Source organism: Buteo buteo, chromosome 12, assembly GCF_964188355.1.
Source record: "Buteo buteo chromosome 12, bButBut1.hap1.1, whole genome shotgun sequence".
NCBI classification, from domain to species: domain Eukaryota; kingdom Metazoa; phylum Chordata; class Aves; order Accipitriformes; family Accipitridae; genus Buteo; species Buteo buteo.
This window is the reverse complement of record NC_134182.1, coordinates 2,281,405-2,303,929: the sequence shown is the minus strand read 5'-3', so window position 1 is coordinate 2,303,929 and position 22,525 is coordinate 2,281,405.

The window sequence follows — 22,525 nt, the reverse complement described above, 5'->3', positions numbered from 1 at the left end:
ACTTCAGAATGAGAATGTAAAGTAGGAAAAAATACAACTCTGCACTTGTCAGTTCCTATATTATTGTCATAAGCATCCAATACTAGCTACTAGCAAAGAAAAGGCACTGGGATAGAAGATAACTCCTGGACTGTCCCTGAACAATGTTTTCCATGTAAATATAAATCAAGCAAAAGCCCTCATCCTAGTCAAAGATTCTTTTCCACTTAATTTTTCCACTTTATCTAAATTGCAGAAAAGATACCCCCTTCACTCTAAGTATTGAAATATGTTGAAGGTCTCCAGTGTAGTCATTCAGCTCTGGGGCCCCCAACACAAGAGGGACATGGACCTGTTGGAGCAAGTCCAGAGGAGGTCCATGAAGATGATCAGAGGGCTGGAGCACCTCTGCTATGGAGACAGGCTGAGAGAGTTGGGGTTGTTCAGCCTGGAGAAGAGAAGGCTCGGGGGAGACCTTATAGCAGCCTTCCAGTTACCTAAAGGGGACCTACAGGAAAGACAGGGAGAGACTTTTTACAAGGGCATGTAGTGACAGGACAAGGGGTAATGGCTTTAAACTGAAAGAGGGGAGATTCAGACTAGATATAAGAAAGAAGTTCTTTACTGTGAGGGTGGTGAGGCACTGGTTGCCCAGAGAGGCTGTGGGTGCCCCATCCCTGGCAGTGTTCAAGGCCAGGTTGGATGGGGCTTTGAGCAACCTGGTCTAGTGGACGGTGTCCCTACCCACGGCAGGGGGGTTGGAACCAGATGATCTTTAAGGTCCCTTCCAACCCATTTTACGATGGCTAGAATCTGATGGAATATCATTTTCTAAGAAAATTAAGGATAGCAGTTATTAAACACTTTTTTCTTTCAAGGAATTATTGAAAAATCCTCTACATATTAAATAAGAGCAGCCAAAAACAGGTCCATGATGCAACTGTTCATAAGTGATGCCTTAAATAGCAATCTTTTGATTAGCCTTGGCCATGTGAAAGAAGTTTTCCTCTAGATTAATTGACTTTTTCAATTACTATACGGAACACTGAATGTGACTTGACAGCACTTGATGTGACAGTAACAACAAGACCAATCTTTGCTTCTGATCCATGCACTCTAAATGTATTGCCATGGAAACATTTATCCCTTTACCCCTTTTATGCTGAGATTCGTTCCCTTGAACGTGTCCAGATACGTAAGGCTGTTGGCCTGTATATTTTAATAGTTGCTGAGGGAGAGTCTGGGGGGCCATAGGAAGAGAGACAGGATGCTTATATAGCCTGGAGCAACATGTTTATGAAAATCCCCTCACAGCGAACGATGTCTCTTCCTGACTGAAGCAGGCTTTCAATGTTGCCCCTAAACTATGATCAACCATAGATTTTTGACAAGTATCAAAACACATTACCATATAGAGTTAGCAGGAAGGCAGAAAGTCCTGCCAGAAAATTGGATCTCCTGGCAGATATACTACAGCAATGTCTTCTTTATAATTCAATGGGAATTTATGCAGGCAACAGGTGCAAAGCAGTCTCTGAAACACTGATTCCAGCTCAAATCTCCAAAAAGCAGTACATGCTTCTCCAGAGACCAAGGTAGGCGAATTATTAGGCTATGGCAGGATTAAGGAGTAAAGGCTGTTATCGCTTCTCAATGAATATTTTTTATTATCTATAAATAATAGGATTTTGGTTGTTGGGTTTTCACAGAAAATAAAATACTAATGGACCGCAAGGGCTCTCTGCAGGTTTCAAGCAGCATCTGTGCTTTCAGCTGTAGTCTGGAAACAGTACCTCTAATGGTAACACACCAAGACCAAAATATTGATTTCCCTAAAGTCCTTAGCAGAATTCTTCGAGTTCTAGGAGCTTTACCCCTCCAAGTCAGAGAAGGATATTCATCTAGAGATGAGTGTGAAAGCTATTCCCTTGCCTGAAAAAAGTTTCTTATTTGTAGTTACATATTTGTATTCCAGAACTATCTAATATATAAAATTACATGTTTTAATCAATACTCAATATTAATCTTTGTATAAGAGGTATTATAGTTGCTTAATATAATAGAAATAAGGTCAGCTTCAGTTTACTTATAAATGCCTGCTGTTGTCATTCAGATTTTTTCAGGAAAAAATAGTCTTTGTTTACATTAAGTGATAGTTTCTGGACTTTAATTCCTACTTAGTATTTTTACCTTGCAAAGGTTTTTGTAGTATTTCTTATCCTGAAGACTTGGAGCATATTGGCTTGTTTTTTCTATCCCCAGAAAATACATCTATCCAGTTCAGGCTGTTTTGAGGCTGAACAATATCCTGTGCTCGGCATCCTATAGAGGTCTGAGTTCATGACTGGAACCTAAATCAAAATGCTAAAAAGTGGTCTGCACGTATGCTTTCCAGCTTACCCAAAAGACACTCCTTTGGATGCATGATACCCCCCAATGCCTTACCGTAGCATTAAATAGAGAGAAGCACAACCCCTCCCAAATCACTTAAAACATCCCTGCGTCAGCAAAGAGCTGGCTGGGAATTTCCCATCGGACTATCTCCACAGCCAGATGCAGAGATCACCACCCTCCATAAAATGCAGGCTAAACACCTCTAGCACTGAAACCCAGGAATTCACTGGTTTAGCTGTTTTCCTTTCAAGTTTAAGGATTAAATGCAGAAGAGGAAATGCAGTTATTAAAAGAGCTGGTCACATGAAGTAGTATATGCTATATCACAGAATAGAGATACTAAACTGGATCCACCTGCCATGAAACAGAAAAGAAAATCTCCCACTGACTACTGTCTTCAGATGAGACTCATTGTTTTGAAATTGAAACTGCATATATACAACTCTAAAATGTGCTTCAATATCACAAAAGCTTATCTGGAGAGTAATGAGGATTTTGTAGTAACATGTCTGGGAAGATTCTGGAGCAAAGAAGATACACCAGTGTTCAAGAATACTTAACTAACTTAAGTGAGGAATTTTAATTATGTTTCTGCACTACCTCAATGTTATGAATGAAGCCATCTTATACATAGACGTTTTCAGAATTCAAATAGTTTATTGTTATAAAGCCAAAAAGAAAATTAAAAGATGCAAAAATCTGGAGAACCCTATCAAATTCCACTTCTAAAAGGAAGGAAAATTAAATGAAAATTTACCAAAAGGGAGCAGATGTTAGTCTATGAAGTGACAGTAGAGGAAGTGAGAATTACAACCTGAAAGGAGCTTAGCTCAGAGCCACAATTTTAGGCACTCAACACCTACAATTAGGGTCAGATTTAAAATAAGTTACCTGATGTGTGAAAGCCTAATACATCCCATTAGACATCTTCCTAGTTAAAACCTAGCTTTCAGTATCAAACCCTGAACAAAAGGAGCATATGCTTCTGTTTCGGGACACTAAGCAGTCATTGGTCAGTGACTTTTCAAAAGAATATTTTTTTTTAGTATCAGGATACGGAGATAAATTCAACCTCAGTATCCTGCAAAAATAAGACTCTGGTCTGCAAAATATCCCCTGATGGCTTGTTTTAACACTGAAACATTTGTATGTCTCATTTCAGTACTAGTTTTTATTTGGTACTGTATTATCATTGCTATTATAAAGCCAGTTCAAAGCAAATTTAAACAAATACTTTTATCAAAAAAACCCACTGTCATTAAAAAAAGACAAAAAGAAGGCCTCATTTCCTTTCTACCCCAAGTATTTAAAAAATGCTATGCCTTCAATCAGATTCAGAAGGAAAGCAACATTTTAGTTCAGAAGTTCCATCCTTCACACAGCTCAGCGTGTAGCACTCTTGCCTGGATTTCTGCATATACCAATAGAATGTCACCAAAAATGTACACGCGCACCTGAATTTGATAGTCAATAAATATTTTATTGCTGGAAAGAATTGCCCTTGGATCCATAAAGCGTTACTGTAATTCAGTGAAAAATTTGTGATTGTTGTGGAGGCCAATTGTTGCCTAACTTTGCAGAATCTATCATAGCAGTTATGCTGCTATGTGTCATCAGTTACAGGTTACTTTAATGACTTGTTTGCTAAATCTGACTCCTACCTACAAAAGTGCTTTAATTCATTAATTTGCAAAATACCTTAGTATATAAGCATCAAAGCTGTTTTAAGAGCTACAGAAGTGTCATCCACTATAGAAGATAACTGCAAATTAAATTGGGAGTGGGAAAGAGGAGGGGAAAATTATAATGGGTGTTTATACACAGCTGTACAGAAAAGCAGAGTATTGAGTCAGAAAAGTACATTTAAACTAATGTAGGCTTTCTTTCAATTAAGTGCACTAACTAGGATTAACTCACTGTTAGATTTTGACTTGGCACTTGACTTGTTTATGGGAATAGTAGTTTGGGTTGCTCTTAAGTCAAGGAAACCTAATGTCTGCCACTGGGAGACCATATGTTCCACCCCACTCAAACCCATCAGGCATCAGTAGGTGAGCACTGTTTGGAAGCAGCATGTCTAAAAATATCATAGTGAAGTGAAATCTCTCCCCTCAGAGACACTCAGCTGCAGAGAAACCCACCTCCCTGAGGTTTTGGGGAAGCACAATAGCATGAAGATACAGATGAGTCCTGGTGAATGAGATCAGCCACAAGACAGAGCACGCTGTATTTCAACAGTGGCTATTATCACCTCTAGAAGAAATAAAAGAGCTGGACAGCCTACAGATCTTTATATTTCTGAGAGCTTCAAATCATTGTCAGTCAGAACAAGGAGAACTGCCTGAATAAAAGACATTGTTCTCCCAGAAAAGCACAAAGACTCCAAACTGGTAGTAGAGCAAAGAAGAAAGAATTGATGCTCCCACACTATCCGTAACCTCTGAGAAATAAATTTTTTCTACTTACTAATTTTTTATATAAAGAGATTTATTCTCATTCCCTCTTACGTAAGTAATCTCCCACTTAGGGCATTATCAAAAGTGAGAATAAACAGTGCTGGAATTTAAGGAATTCGGCTTCTAATGACCTTTAGTAGCTACTGCATTTAATTATTTTTTAAATCCTTCTTAGTAGGGAGAACTGGATTACAATCAGATTGCAGAGCAATAACTTGGGAAGTGACAGTGCCAGCCTCACCATGTGAACATGATATACGGTGTCAAGCAACCATAAGCAGTAGCTATGATGAAAGGAATTAAACTTCAAAAAGGGAATTTCACATTGCACAAGGTGCAACAGGACATAATGCTGCACTATGATACCACTGATTTACACAGATCTGCGCATGAATACAATAGCCTCAGGGACGGAAAAAATTACAGCTAAGTTAGATGAGGCAACATCAATAATGTGTTTATTTAAAAGATGATTTTTGTTAGTTAACTATTTTCCCTTTATATCCCACCTTGAACTTCAGTGCATGCCTACTACTAAGCTTAACAATTTATTAGATACAGCACATTGATAATTTCTCTAAATCTTAAAACAGGCTGAATCAAAAGTGGAGGAAAGCACTCCAGGGAATTCCTGGATGACTGTTTTTTCAACCAACTTCTACCCTTCCTTCAGCAGTCACGTTGCCTGAGAGTCTACCTGAAGGTGGGAGATTATGTCGTTGTGGAAACTGAACATCACGCAACTCTTAACAGGCAATGGAAGACCTGGAATTAGAATGGAAATAATTTTGTAGCCCCAGCTATAGGGTTCTGATCAGCTCCCTCAGTAATTACAGAGAATAAAGAAAGAGCAATTTAAACAGAGACCAGGTAGAATCATTAGCATCATTGCACAATCTCCACAGAACAGCTTTGTCAAACCAAAAAAGGTAGACCTGCATACTTAGAAGAAAAACCTGTTTGTGCCATTCTGAATCTTAACCGGCAACAGTAAAATAAATCTGCCTCTGCAGAGAGGGACAGAGGAAAGGAAACTTCTGATGGAGCAGAGTAATAAACTCCACCAGCTTCTCTTTATCATTTGAGTTTTCTTGAAGAAGGTCCTTTCCAAAGAAAAAGACATATTGCAAGTACCGAACAACATGCTGTACTCAATCATGGCTTTGTGATGCCATCAGGCAGGTTTTAAACATTAGCAGGGACTGTAATTTTCCTTGCAGTGCCCACAAAAATGTGTATTTTCAGGGAAAAAAATAGACAGAAAGACAGTCACATTTGACACTGAAGACAGAGAGCCTGCGCCTAATGGGCTGGAGAAAAAGTCTAAAAGCAGTTCATCTCTTGGAACTCCCTGAATGACCCTTGTAATGCAGTTGTGGCTAGCAAGACATATTGCTACAAAATGGGCAAGGGACAATTGTGTGAAGGACAGTTAAAACTTGCACAGTTGGTCAGTTTTTCAAAATATTTTGAGGCAAGACATCAGCTTGCCTCCTAATTCATCTGAACAGCCTAATACAGCCACCTTCAGTACTGTCAATGTATTAACATACATTCTGGCAACCAGTTTAAAGCTAAACATGAAGTGCTTAGCAAACAGAGCTCTAAATGAGATACATTATTTTCTATCTGTGTTCAGACTTTATGTGCAAACCAGAGACCAGTGTAACCCTATAGTTACTGCCAACGCATTACCAAGCCTTATGAGGGTTGTACTTCCTACAACCCTGAACAGCATCACACCCTGATCTCCTTATGCCACAGCAGCGTTGTCAAAACATAGCACTGTACCAGCTACTAGGAAGACAATTAACTCTATCCCAGTTGAAACCAGGACAAGCGTTAACCAGGAAAAGCAAGCAGTCGTAACTCCTTAGATAGCTGTGTTCAGACATTGTGAAAGGGACATTCACATAATCCACTAGTGACTTCAACACTATGACAAGCTTAGGACAGATGCAGTGTCAGACATTGCCCCTTTATTGCTGGACACTGCTTTGAAAATAGTACAAGCTCTCCAAAACAGAAGAGATGACCAAGTGACAGAGGGATTATTTTGCTTCACCCAAGCTCCAGAGGTCCTTTGCTTTCCATGTTGGTGCCCCACAATGTAGAGCACACAAAATCTAAGTACAAATTCAGCTTAGTAGAGTAGCAATGAATGCTGAAATACTTACCCTAACAAGTTTCTTATCAAAAGACCTGGCAGTACTACTTCACAGCTAAAGTGCTACCCAAACCAAAGCAAAAAACAACAAAACAAAAACAAAAGGCAGCAAACAATGCAGCATGGACAATTCTCCCATGAATGTTGCTTTTCATTCAATGTGGATACTCAAAACACTCAAGTTTTAGGGTAAGCATGTCCCTATTCAGGAAGAAAAAGGGCCAAAACCACAACAATAAGATGAGATTGTCCGCTGTCTGCCCTCAGGTGTGCTGAATACACCAGCCTCCCTGGTAATGAGGGACAGCAGCAGTGGGAAGTGTGGAAAAAAACAGCTTTATTTTTCTTTCTGTTGAGAGGAGAAAGTTGCAATTAAGTTGGTGAAACAACTAAATGAAAGGGTGTGTGAAACCTAGAGGGGGAGGGAGAGTGAGGTGAAGTTTTTTCTTTATATTGTTTACAAAGCCCAGCATTGGTAAGCTCTGAGAAGGGACAGTGAAACAGCGACATTTTCCCACCCTGCAGTGCAGGACTGTATTTACTGCTACCAGCTGTGGAGCAAACAGAAGACTACGTCTCCCTCTGGCATATGCTTTCTCAGCAGCAGCATACTCAGTTGTCCCTTCTCCCTCAGTAGCATTTCAGGGAGAACTGAAGGAGTGAAATAACTGGGACTACATCTGATTTGCCAAGCCTCTTCTACTGTCTATGATCTGCAAGTCAGGAAACAGATTGACTGTTGTGTGCCAGGCTGTTCGCAAAGCTGGTAGGAAGAATTGGGTGGTTTGGCCATAGGCTCACAGGACTAGGTTAAAATAAATTAGCAAGTTTTAGGCTAAAATAATTTTAAAATTATTTTCTGATAACAGAAACAATTTCCAACCACCTAAAGCCCCACATCATTCTCACATTTCCCAGAACAGAAGCATATTTTAAGGGGAAATTATCTCCAGAAAGAAGACTTGGTGTTTTGCACCCCCTTATTCCCTAGAGCAAATGGCTGTAATAATTATGAAGATCCCAGCAAAATAGGAATAAGGATATTGCATCCATCTCACCATAGCAAGCACTCACCAGTGAGAAAGGTCATCACTGTCCTTAATATTGCAGTTCAGAATACACACGAAAATCTAGAAATCACTGTTGAACTTACTGGCAACCGCACATGCACAGAGCCCTTTGAAAAGCAGGTCCATGTCTCTGTTAAGGTCAGCTCTGCCAGCAGTCTCCTCTCCCAGGGCTGGAGAAACTCCCAGCAGTCCTCCAATAAATATCCCACAATGAAACAGAAGAGAGGGTCGGTGTTTTAGCTGTCCTGTTGTGATTTTCCTCAGCATTCTGTGCACTCAGCAATAAAGGGCAACCTTAAAATTTCAAATCAGAGCTATATACCAATTCTGTTTGGTTCCACCACAGAAAGAAACTCCTGTGCTACTTGCCTCCATGAGCTCTCTGGCTGGTGACACCAGAACAACTGCTCTGCATTGAAACTTTCGCTGAAAAATATTAACGGTTTTAATTTAGCAGCTGCAGACTACTGTAGTGAAGTTGCATGAAAGGCAACTCATTCTTCTTTTTTCTTAACTGTATTTCTAAGCAGGTCCTCACTGCTCTAACCTTTTTTGGGGGGATTATGGAGATTTCCCTGGCATTGATGAATGCAAACTCTGCCACAGATTTTAATACCTGGGATTAGTTTTAGGATCAGGGTTAAATCTTTACCCTTCATAGCCTAAGAGAGGAGAAATCTTCGAAGACTTATATCAGTCAGATCACTGGGGTTTTTTTGTCTCAGTGGACTTTAGGAGTTATGAAGTATCATAATACCTGTTGCAATATATGTTTGTACATGGAAACACTCAGGTCAATTCTATTTCAATCTATTCTAATTCTGGTTTTAAAATAATAACATCCCCTCTTACTTAACAGGCAACTCATTCCTGAAATGTGTTTAATTTTGAGTTTCAAAGTACTGTCATTCAGGTAAAAAAAGTAATAATTTTACCCAAAAGCAAGCAGAGTAGATAGGCTTTCTTTTTTTTTTTTCTTTCTTATACAACAGTAGAACAGCAGAACTTCACAAACAACTAAGGCAGAGAGAAAGCCCCAAAGTCTTTACTATCTGTTGTTTTGAAAGTAGACCAATCCCCCCCACAGCCTTCAAATCCTAGCACTCACCATTGAACTCAACCCCAAAATATATTTCCTGTTGCAATGGGTGGAGGAGCTGAAGGACAACAGATAAATCCATGTGCTGTGACATATTCACTTATCTTGAATCAATAGTCATGAAATCAGCAGTACCGAGCTCTCACTTATGTGTAATAAATAGCAGAGATGACTTGGACACACAACTTGCATCCACAGGGGTGCTGTACATCACCCCTTTACAGCTGAGGAGTGGCGAGAGAACAAATTAAGACAGTTTATGTTATACTGTGATAATTCTAGATGATTTTCCTTTTTATCCCTTCCCTTTCTGCTCTTAGCAAGATCAGTATCACATACCAATTAATGGGCATTTTATGAATACTAATCAAGGTGGAGAACATGCCTATTTGATGTAGATATTTGATTTTACTGCACCAACTTTTCTGCAGGGCAAATGGAAACACAGGGAAGGCAGTCACCGTGAGAAGCGAGGCAGACCAGTGGAAGGAGCCCCGGGTGCCACTGAGGGAAGGGGCATTGCCAGCGCCAGCTTTGCCACTGGCCAGCTGCCTGACTTTCCCTCTGCAGCTATAAAACGGAGATAAAGGTGTTTGCTGCAATTTAAAACAATTTGGGATGCAAAGCCTGTACAAAATCTGTCTTGCAGTTTTGCGTCACTGCTAAGAAGTCCACTGTCTCCAGTCCTATAGGAAAGATGAAAAAAGGAAATAGCAAAGTAACGGTTCCCTACTCTAGTTTGAAAATCATGCCACATCTCTGGGCCTTGAGCACCCTACTCATCTCTGCTCATCATTCTATGACTACCAAATTCTATTTAATATTTCATTAATGGCTTGGATGATAGACTAGAGTGTGTACTTGTAAAATCAGCGTGAGGAGAGGGGGTGCAAGCAGGCTGAGGGACAAGATCAGAATCCAAAATGAACCTGATAAATTGGAAAGAGAGTTTTAAATCAACAAGATGCAGTTCAATAAAGACAAGCTCAAAGTGCTACATGGACTAAAGAGAAATCAAAACATGTCTAAAACATGGCTTAATGACATAAGGTGGTCCCTTTTTGCCCTGCCTAAATCCTAAACTGGAAAAGTCACATGTTTTTATCATGTACTGAAAATGTACTACATGTGATGGGAATTAAGTGTCACAAAATTTTGTGCTTTCATTCTATTTGGGGATTATTTCAATTTTTGAGAAATACCATTTATTTAGAGCAGGAAAAGCAACAAAAATGGGGACCGAGCATATTAAAGCAAACATAGGTTGAATCTTTACATAATACTGAGATAGTGATCAAGGCAAGGAGAAGCTGCATAAACCTAGAATGTACAAATCAATGCCAACACAGCCTGCTAAGTAGGACCTGGCAGGTTACACTGGCACACACAAGAGGACTCTGGTCTGTTTCATGTTTGTTCATTCTTTCCCTCACTCTTGCCCTCAGTGCAGAAAGCATTCAGCCCTTGAATTTCAAGTGCCAGTGTATGCCAGCCCCTTTTCTGATTGCTGCTTCTTTGTTTAAATTACAAGCTCTTAGCAGCAAGCACCTTGTTTCATATTATGCTACAAAACACCCACCACTGTGCTGATGTTCTAACAAAGACAGACAAGACAATGGCATTTCAAAAGGCTGATTAAGAAAAGCCATTACTCATCTCCAGAGTCTCATACAATTCCCCTCGGGAAGATAAATAGTGCTACAAATATAGGCCTTTGCGAATAAGGCACTGAGATGATAAGAACTTAATTTCCATAGGAGGAATGATATACATTGAAATTATAACTGCTTTTATTCTTGTGTGAACTTCCAGCCAGAATTTAGCTGCAGCATCACTAAGCAAAGAAAAAAAAAAAAAGTAAGGTATTGTTTAAGTCATATTAAAACCTATGGCAGCTATAAATTACTGAAGACAGACTTTTATGAGTAACCACCATGTAATAAGAGAGTATGTAGTTAATGAAGTCCACAAGCCAGTAAGTTTGTTAAGTGGTGTGGAACTGTCTGGCCTAACTAACCTTCTTTATTACATGAATCATCCAAGATATAATAGTGTCCTGCCTCAAACAGCTGAAACAAGGAAGGAAACTAGACAAAATACACAGTTCATGAGTTTCTAAAGACTCGTGAAGACATGAATCCCCTTGAAGATTTAATGGTATTACTGGAAGTTAAACACATGCATCCAAAGGAGAAAAGGACTTTGGGTGTATAACCTGCAAAAGTAATGGATGTTCAAAAAGACAAATAGATAAATGCTGTTTGCTAAAGGGAGAAAGAGAAGGTTCTTTCATGTTTATGCTATCGAAGCATTCTGCCTTCTGGTTTTAAGAATAAGACCCACCTGGATTTTTGAGCATTTCACAACAGTGTCAGACAACTATGCACTGTAAATAAAAGTTCCATTTTAAGTGACCTCAGTACGTTTTACCTTGTTTGTGGTCTTAAAATACCACTGGGGAGGAAAGTTTGCATGGTAAGTACACTTTCTTCAAACAGCTATTTTTTTTCTCTTCCTACAGCTTAAAGAAGTAACCGTATATAAGAAATCTCATAGGCACCACATACAGGTATATTCATGACCCACAGAATGTCCCTGCAGTGCAACTGCAGGATACTGCATGACATGCTTGACCTCAGTTCTTCTGAAAAGCTGCTGGAACATATTACTCCATCACATTGAAAAATTTTTCAGTCCAAACAGTCCTAGCACCTTTTCCATTCCAACCTGGGAAGCTGGGCAATGGATTTTATTCCCAACTGCACCAAAGGGGCTACTCTGAAAAACTCTAAAGAACAACAGCAAACATAGGATGTGAGGGACTCCATGAGGGAAGTCAGACTGAATTCCTGCATTCTGATAGGAGAAAAGCAGTGATTCCCATCCCTTCAGTAGGATTCAAAATGTTATTGTAGAAAATCCTATTTTTTTAAGACACAGCTCTCCAGTGGGGGACTGCTTTACTTAAAAAGATGACAAATGCCACCACAAGGCTGACGTGCCTGACTTTGCCAACACCTTCCAAAACAGAAATCACAGCTGACAGGCAAGACTGTTTCCACATTAAGACCTATAAAAAGAAATTAGAATGCCTTGGGGGGAGTCCTTTCCTAAACAATTGAATCTCAATTAGCAATTCCTCCTGCATTTTAAAAGACTTACCCAAAGAGTTAGAAATGCCTATCGGCTGTTTGGTTGCTCAACCAGAAATGTCAAAATAAACCTCTTCAGACTTAAGTTCCTCTTACTTAGAAGAAAAAAATATTCAAAAACTACAATTCTAGTATGCCTGATACTGTCAATGATCAACAAGACCCAGAAATATAGATTCCCTGGTGTCAGAGAATATGTGGAAAGCTGTTACAACAGATGGGTTATTATAAAGATTCCTTTTAAAAAGGAGGAAAAAAAAATGTTAGCCACTCTCAAGTACACACCTCAACTTGGCGTTCATCTAACCAAATGTAATTTCTACTTTTTCCTTTTTTCCCTGAAAGGAAATAAAGGTCTCAGAGTATCTTTAATGTGGGGTCCCTTTAAGCCTGCTAAACTGAAATGGCAGAACATCCATGCTGCAGGAAATTAATTAATTGTGTAAACTGCCAGCATGTGGAGCAGGTGGCTGGACTTCTCCTAACAGAACAGCATAAAGCCTGTGTTTAGATTTGGTTCCATAAAATATTACAAAATGTAGAGACTAAAAAACAACAGAACAGCATGGTTCTGCTCCATCCAGCACTGATTTCTTCAGACATGTTAAGCAGCAGGAAGGGGGTGGGGTGTGAATTTAAGTTGTTTTTTCTAATAGCAAACATGGAAAACGGCATCAACATTCAGGAAGAGGATCTCCCACAAAGTAAAAATTGTATTTTCTTACTCATCAGGCTCATGTCAGGATTGTAGATTTGAATGACAAAAGGGACACACAGCTGCTACTTTTTATTCTGATGAGATTTGTGAAGTAAGCACAGCCAAAAGAGAATGAGCCCCGTCCTCAACACCATTGCTAAGAAAGGCTTATTTGTTCTCTTCTGTATGGAAATCCACTGAGATGTCTCTGGAGGTAGGAAAACCTTGACTATTTTCCCTGGTTAACTCTGGGATTTTGCTAGGTTTTACAGTCAGATGAAACAAAAAGAGCATTTAATATCCAACTCCTTCAAGCTACACTGTGTCTCTCAGCAGACATTCCATGCCTGTCTGTCTGCTGCTTGGTTCTCAGGTGACAGTGCCGTGGACCACTGCACCACCAAAAATCTTGATGTGGGAGGGGTGGAAGGATTAAGTTTTTTCTAGGTTCCCCATTGCCCTTGAAGACATCTCTCAAACTGCTTTCCTCTCTGATACCTGCCACGGCCTCTGTATTTACACAAATTTGTTCTGTCTTTCTCAGCCTGCTATTATACATGCAGGCTATTTATCTTGAGATAACTTGGGGGTATGAATCTCAATAGAACCATCAGTATGTTTCAGCACAGTAAGTCTACTAACATGTAAAGAAAAGCAAAGGGAGAAACACTGCTGGAATTTAGGTTGCCAGAATAATTTTACAGGCATGCCAATTGGAAGAAAATATGGAAGCCCTTGAAATTAGTATTAAACTCCATAATGTACTTTCTACAAAAAATTTCCTTTTGACAGATGTGGACTTTCACGCTTATTTGTCTGTACCCTGCATATTTAAAAATTAATATGAACATTTCATGTAACTTTGATTTTTCTTAGTAATGCTCCCTATAACAGGGAGTTAGTCCTGAAGTACGTTATTCACCACATGGCTCAAAGGAATTAGCTTGTTCAGAGCCATCCAGGTGTTAGCAAATACAACATAGAGATGTCTTAACTCTCTTTGTGGATCTAACTCAATAATTTATTGATAAAGACACCAAGTATGTAATTTATATCCCATATAGTAGTAATGTATGAGAATCTTTCTACTAAAAAAAGTCTGAAATAGTCTTTAACTTATATAAAGTAATTTATATGTTTACTGTATACTATTTTGGTAAAACAAAAGTTTTCTTGGTTTTCAGGCATCCCAGTCCTTCCCTAAGTTTCAGGTTAAAAATTAATTGAAGTTTCTTTTTTATACCTGCAGATAGATATGCCATGCAGTGATTCAAGACAAATAGTGAGGAATATTTAATTAACTGAAGCTACAGGAGGAGTTTCTGGTAGGCAGAATGTAATTACCCGAACTAGAACTTACTCTCAAAATTGTGATTAATTCCTGCAGAAAATAGCAGGGAGTTTTAAAGACAATAAATCACTGCAAGCTGAACTTTACATCACAGCTGAAAGGTGGTACCTCCTGTATTTCATTTCTTCCAGCAAATTAAGAGACCATTTGGGTCAATGGGTGTGTATGCGTACAGACATATGTGCACATGTGCACACAAAGGGAGAAGAAAGGAAGGGTTATTCCTACCTACTTCAGAATAAAGGATCACCACCTGAAAACCAGCTGATATCACTTGTGATTTTCCCTGGAGCCTCACTGAATTTTTAAATTAGTGTGTCATCTTCTTAATTCTAACAAATCATGTTTGAAACCAAAAAGCCACATAGAAACATTCCTATCATTAATTTGCAAGAAAATGCAGTCCTCATCCATCTCAAGTTATACCTACCACAGTTTTCTCTTACAATGACATCAGTTTCTATATCCTTTCAAGCCCTAATGAACAAGAATACTATTTACTAGTTTCTTAAAATATTTTTTTTCTGATAAATCCCAATAACCCCAAGATTCCTCTTTAAACCCTGACAATCCTCTCTCGTATAACTGAGACCAATGAAAAGATATCTGATCAGACAGAGTCTGTATATCCCAAAATCCACTACATTTACCCTTTATGTTCAGTCAAAACACAGTCCTCCATACCTTCTCAATTTATGCCACAGCATGCCCAAGTCCTCTGGTAGAAATCAACAAGAATGTGCTGTGACACAATCCCAAATGTAAATGATCCTTTGTAAGGGTGGGACAGTCTTGCCACTGAGCCTTCTTCATGACAGAGTTGAGAAGCCCTTGGGATTACTGGGACTGAAATGATATTTCAAGGAAAACCTTGCAGGGAGGTTTGGGAATTTTATGTGCCAGTTAAACAGGAGAGGACGTGCACTGGACCTGGTAAATTTGGGTGTTTTGTGGATTCTCTTAGGCAGCAGGACATCATCACACTTAATTTGGTAGCTTCCTCTGCTTATGCATTTTAGGTTGAATGTCAGGAGAACTACATTAATTTAACCGAGCAAACCCAATCACATATATGCATTAAGACACTGGCTTCTGCCAAAATATTTTCAATCCTCTACTCCATGCAATGAGGATGACCTGCAATCAACATCTTAGGAAAAACCAAGTCATGAGCCTAAAAATTCTTTCCTTTTACTGTGTCATAAGTTTTCTATTTTGTGATACTGTTTCTTGCTCGTACTAATGCAGTGTTCAGAATAGACTTAATTTTGCATGTCAGCAAGTCTGCTGTTAACTTTGTTACAGGCTTATTGGAGTTTCAATGTTTCAATACATTAATTAGTACATTTGTATTCTAATTGATAATTTCCATTATACTCTCATGAGCAGCAAAGTCTCTCAGCTTTCAAATATTTCAAAATCACTCCAGCTGTAACATTTCTTTTGCAGTAACTAAACTCTACTGAGCTATGGACTGTCTACTAAGGGCCCTGCAGGCATGTCGTGGTAAAGGGGTTTTGATGCTCAGCTGCTAAATAATTAGAAGGTAAAAGCCAAATGGAAATTAACTTCAGTTCAATCAGCCTTTATCATTCTGAAGTTATATCTAGAAAATTGTCAGATGTTGATTAACCAGGGCTGTTCAGAACTGTTTTGATAAGGTAGTCAGAACTTGGAGAGGGTAAGTAGATTATTTTGTGAACTGAAAAAAAAAAAAATAACAAAAGCTGCTAACAAGACAGTTTTGGACATATGTCTTCTGGAATTAATGAGTGTTATCACCAGCATTTTATTTAGATGATGAAAATTAAATAAGTCAGTCTGTCAACAGCAATAAGATAAAACCAGAAAGTATTTAACTTCTTATAGCAGAACCATACATGGGCATACTATAAGCTTTATCTTGTTAATAGCCTAGTTTTTCTGTACCTGTAATAAAGACAGACAGATAATTCATCTCTGATGAACCTGCAAAATCTCCTTAATCAGTAAAAGCCAAGTGGACGAATAAAGCAATTTGGACAGCTGTATAGAACCAACTTCTATTATCAGCTATTACTATTATTGTTCCTAAGAGCTAAGAAATTGGAATATTATTACCAAAAACCACACATAGCCACAAAGAAATGACTGTTATCTTAATGATTATTTTAAATAAAAACTAAAAAGCCTAAATGGGTAGGTAACTATTCATATCGCTGTGGAAGTAGCTGGGCAGACTATCAGATGTGTTTTGCTCTAAATGGGATGTAAGGGATCACTTCTACACAATTCTTGTCCCACAATGCTACAAGAAAACCTTTCATATTTTTTTCATATCCTGTTGGAGAAAGCTACAAATGCTACAGCAAAGTTAAGAGATAGAAATGCTAAATATCTTTCTGGTAACTGAACACAAGTAACAAAACTGATGAAGTAGAGCTATGAAGGAAGAGTGAATAGATATATAGTTAATTCAGGTAACTGTAGAGCTACTTAATACCAAACAGCAGAAAATTAATATTTTTTTCCTCCACAGATTTAAGGTATGAGCCATTTTCCATCAAAATTAATGACAAAATCTCACTGAATTCAACCGAACAGAATAAATCCTATAATTCTGTCCAACTTTAATGGCAGTTATATCTATAAAACAGGTGTATAAGGAGGCTTTAGGCAAAATGGTAAAATACTGAGAAATTATTTAGTGTGAATGAAAATGACATTGAGATTTTAAAAGACAAGAATAGTCTGCTTAGACTGGGGAAAATGAAGATAGAGGGGAAAAAAAAACCCCTAACTGTTGTTGCAGGTTGTATTGATCAAGGTCAGAAAGTAGAAGAGCTTCAAAAGCAGATTTCCAGCACAGAGAGAAGTCAACAAAGATCTCTAGGTTGAAGCTGAGGAGGTGGGTGGTAGTTTAAAATAATAGATCCTACCTGTGCCTCCATGGATCAGCCTGTGTATATTATATGATAACAATGGAATTGTTACACATTGATCTTAGTGTTTGCTAGCCCAAAGATGGCAACCCTAAAATAAAGTTTATCTGGCTTAAAAATTTCTTCCCCAGAAAGAATCCATATCTTGCACTCTATAATGGTACTTGTCAGTGTCCCCAAGAAGTGCTACTCAACCTCTCCTGTGCTCAGGGTGGGCAGGACCTTCAGCCTATAAAGAAACAGTCACACACTGCTCTCCACCTTGTCAGGTTTTCAGCTGACCTCTCTACTCCAGTGGTCCAACAGGTCCAACATTTTTTCCCACAGGCAGATTACTTCTGATCACCTTAAGTCACTTATTCCTTGTCTTTGTACTTTTGAATATTAGTTCTTCAAACTCCTGCTTTGCTTCTCTTATCTGCCAAAGTTCCTTTCATTTCATTAGAGTTGTTTGGACTCCAAGACTGTTTATAAAGGTGTTTTGAGTTTGTGTGGCGGGGTTTTGGTAGCGGCAGAAAAGCTGCAGGGGCAGCTCCTGTGAGAAGCTGCTAGAAGTTTCCCCGGCTCCAAGTCGGACCCACTGCTGGCCAAGGCCCAGCTTATCAGCGATGGTGGTAGCACCTCTGAGGTAACATATTTAAGAAGGGGAACCGTGCACCGGAGAGGGGAGTGGGATGTGAGAGAAACCCTTGTGCAGATACTGAGGTCAGTGAGGCAGGAGGGGGAGGAAGTGCACCGGAGGAGGGGATGCCCCTGCAGCCCATGGGGAGATGGCAGGCTGTCTCCCCGCAGCCCATGGAGGGGAGCAGATGCCCACCTGCAGCCCGGGGAGGAGCCCACACTGGTGCAGGTGGATGCCCCCAGAGATGGCCGTGACTCCATGGGAAAGCCTATGCTGGAGCAGTCTGTGCCTGAAGGACTGCAGCCCATGGAAAGGACCCACGTTGGGGAAGTTCATGAAGGACTGTCTCCCGTGCGAGGGACCCCACGCTGGAGCAGGGGAAGAGTGAGGAGTCCTCCCCCTGAGGAGGAAGGAGCAGCAGAGACAACATGTGATGAACTGACCACAACCCCCATTCCCCGTCCTCCTGTGCTGCTGAGGGGAGGAGGGAGAGAAAAATCAGGAATGGAGTTAAGCAGGGAAGGAGGGAGGGGAGAGGGGAAGGTGTTCTAAGGCTCGGTTTTACTTCCTAAGATCCTTGAGTTGTTTTGATTTGTAGTAAATTAAATTGATTTTGTTTCTTCCCCAAGTCAAGTCTGTCTTTTGCCCATGACCATAAGTGGTGAGTGATGCCTCCCTGTCCTTGTATCAACCCACAAGCTTTTCATTCTATTTTTTCCTCCCCAACCCACCAAGGGCGAGGAGTGAGCGAGCGGCCCCATGGTGCTTTGTTGCTGGCTGGGCTTAAACCACAGATAAACCAAGGATAGATTTTAGTTTCAATAAACTACGCTCTTACCTCTTGAAGACATTATATGGGCTCTTGCCTTCCTCTGTTTTTTTCCTTTTATATTCTGGGGTGTGCATGCTGTCCCCTCCGTGATGTTAATAAGGTGCTCTTTCCATGCTTCCATGCCGAGTCCAGGGATTTAATTTCCTGATTTTTTCCCTTTCAGGCAGGTTCTAACTTCTTTTCAATGAAGTTTCCTTCCTGCAGCCTAATATTGCTTTTTTTACCCCTTGGTGTGATACCTCCGAACAACGTTTGACTTCCTGACCTCACCCCATTTCCACTCATCTCCTCACAGATGCTGAGGACTACAGAGAGACTTGCTCCAAGTTACATACAGCTGGCACTTTTATCTCTGTCACTGTAGTTAACTGACTTAGCAATTCTACAAAAAATTACTCTCACAAAGGAGTTACACCGTTCGTTTTGTGGAGTAGGTATAGATATCCACGCGCAGGCTAGGGCTAACACCCGTGGCAAAACCCTGAGGAGCTGTGAAGGCCTCAGGTGCCATTTCTAACCACGGCTCTTTCAGAGCTTTTTTTTTCAGGGCCAACTCGGCTGCGTAAGATCAGGAGGGAGGGATAGGGACAGGAAGGCGGCAGCTCTGCAGCCCTGGGCTGCTGCTCCTGAGGCGGCCATTCCCTCCCAGGGCCAGTGCCCGGGGCAGGTGCCCGCTGTGGGGGATCCTCCCTGAGGAAAGGCCGGGGCTGCCCCGCGCCGGACAAGGCCGTTCCAGCCGGGCCCAGCCCAGCCCCTCGGATGAAGGCGGGGAGGGAAACTCTTGATTTAATGTACATAACGCTTCCAGTGTTTGCCTTTTGGTTTCCCTCCGGTGAACCGTGAGGGTCAGGGTTAAAATATATATCATTATCAACCAGGTCAGCATTGAGGCAGGTGGTGGTCACGCTGCTAGGTTGAGGGAACTAGAGAGCGGGGCTACTGAGGCTGCAGCTGCAATTAAAATCAGTATATAAACACTGAACTTCCATTTAAAAACTGAGAGATAATAATTAATTATATTCCTAAGTGTACTTCTCTGTGTAACCGATTATTATAGTTGCAAAGGGAGAGCACGTTTTTGTGAGGAAGAGGCCGAGAGGCCTATGCAATGGGAGGGAACATGTTCTGTAACATAGTCCCTGTGAAAACATCATGAACCAGTGTAAAGGCATCTATTTTATGACAGTTAAATAATACCCAAGTCTACTCATTTTCATTAGCTTCAGAGCTGCCTAGCCATTTGACAGTCATCTGACTTCCATTTCATTTTTATTACATTAGGGAAGTGATTGGAGAGAACTCTGAAAACACGCAATAAGCAATAAAATAAATAAAAGAAAGCAAACTATATTTATTAACTCAAGCAACTTATGCAAGATATTTAAGGCAGTTACTTATGGTGTTTGCATTTTGAAAAGGTCAAATTAAATTAACCATTAATTTATACCAGAGTTGCCCATGATAATTGTCTTAGAAATCTAATCTGAACTGGCTGATATAAAGCATGAATTTGCTCAAGCTCCCTCAATCACTCTCTTACTGGACATAAATCGAGTGCAATGAAGGAGGAGACTCATTTTTGGATGATTTGTGCATCTGGTAGAAGAACTTTTTGCAGTTAGGATTAGGCATGATCAGAACTCAATAGGCTGGACTCAAACTGTGCTTTCTTATTGTTTCCTTGGGTGAAGTTACAGAAAGCAAAAGAAAACTGCTTTAGTCTTGTGTAGCAGAAGTGTGTTCATACAATTTTTAAATGGCTCAGTTGAAATGCCTACAAGCTTCACTACTGCCCACATGAAATGAAAAATTTTCAATACGCTTTTACGTCCATGTGCCCAATATATTATTTATATTGGAGAAAGATAAGGCAAGAGAGGGAAGACTACTGTATCAGGAGAGCAGATTAAACAGTCTCTTGATAAAAAATATAACAGCAAAAGACCCCTAAGTACATTCAGTATTTTTATTTACCTCTTTCACAATTTTAATTTTAGCTAGCAGAGTAAAAATTTTTTTAAAGTTTGTTACTCTGGGACAAAACTGGAATTCCTTCTCTGTACTTTTTCTATTAGCCAAAAATATCATTTAATCAATGTTTTCTGTGGTATATTGGGACTATTTTGTGTCCCCTAAGCTGTTCCCAGAGGACAGGGAATCACAGCAGTTGCCAGACAATGCTTCCGTTACAGAATATCCAACAATTCCAGAAATATCCTAATATTTTACAGGGAGCTGCCATTCCTCAAGGCACATAACTTATCACATCTGAAATTAATCTCTTCCTTTGCTAGCTAATGGCACTTGAGGACCCATATCAAGCATCTACAGAATTTGGGGAAGATTACAGAGATGTTGGAAGTGATGCAATTGCTTCACAACTCAAGCCAGAGGGGCAGCGAAGCCACCACAATCTCTTTAGGGCCATTCCTTGTGCCACAAGACATGCACATGAAAAATGTATGCAGTGTCCTGCTCCACTTACTGTGCCCTATCTTGCACATCTAAGCTAGTGCTAAAATTTCACGTGCTTCTATTTCAAACCAAGGTTTGCCTGTGGTGAGCTTATTCTTGTTAACTATAAAAACCCTATCAGACCTGGCAGGAAAGCTGTCACCTTTCTCAGCAAAGAAGCCAAAACTGGAATTAGGACAGACAAAGAAGAATCCTCCAGATTGCAGGCTTTTTAGGCAGGTTCATGGAGGTTGTAATGGCTAGGCCAGCTTGGATGCACCAAGAAGTGCTCCGTGCAGTTGTGAAACAAAAAGGTAGTAAGCTTTCAAAGGTAACAAGTTCTTCCAAGACAAGTAGAATGAATGATGCCACCTTTAACCGGCCAGTTAAAACAATGTGTGTGTGTTGAACGGTGAGGTGGCAGGCCAAACAGAACAAATACCCTACCTGGCTATTTTTTCACTGAGGGTCTCTTGCTTCTACAAAGCCACTGATTTCCATGAAATTTCTAGAAATCTTTCAGATTTTCAACATTTGTCTGAACTTATTAAAAATGGCCATCAGTTTCTAGAGATTTTGCTGGGTGGGGGTGAATGCAGGGAATGGAAAAACTCCCCTGGCAGACAGCAAACTTAATTTTTCCTTCAGAAAATAAGCTAAAATAATAATACCTGGAACGTGCCTGTGCTGCTATTAAATTTCCCCGTGACCAACTGATCGTGTAGCTTTCTGAGATGGGAACAGTGTCCTTCACAAGAGTGAGGTCTTTGAGTGCAGCATATACTAGGGCCCCTGTCTTCCATTCTTGCAGTTGTCTTCACAGGGGATGCCTTATTCTTTAGAGTTCTCTGGATAACCTATGCAAATGGAGAAGGACGGAGCTTTTTAAGGACAATCACACCTGAAATCAGGGTTTGGAAGTAAAAGCAAATAGGAACATGGCAGTAATAACCATCCCTGCATTAATCAGCAGGAAATCCTGCTGTCAGGCTTTGACAATTGATTTAATCTAGATCTAAATTTATCCTAATCAGTTTATTTTTAGTTGCTGCAATTAGCGTATCTGTTAAAAACCAGAGAAAGAGACTTAGGATTAAATGCAGTTCCTGGAATCAGCCAGAACAAGCACAAAAGTGTTACTCCCATGGGTGTTACACCTGCTTGTAGGCCTGAACCTGTACTACTGAGTGAGTCACTGGAAGCCTGATGGCTGATATACCCAGGCACTGATTTGTCCCAGGAGTTGAGTATGACCCACTTTTCATTTTCAGGTTTTTCTGTAGTTGCAAAGTGAATTGTGTAATGTGGGCTACCTTACTCTGGGTATAAGC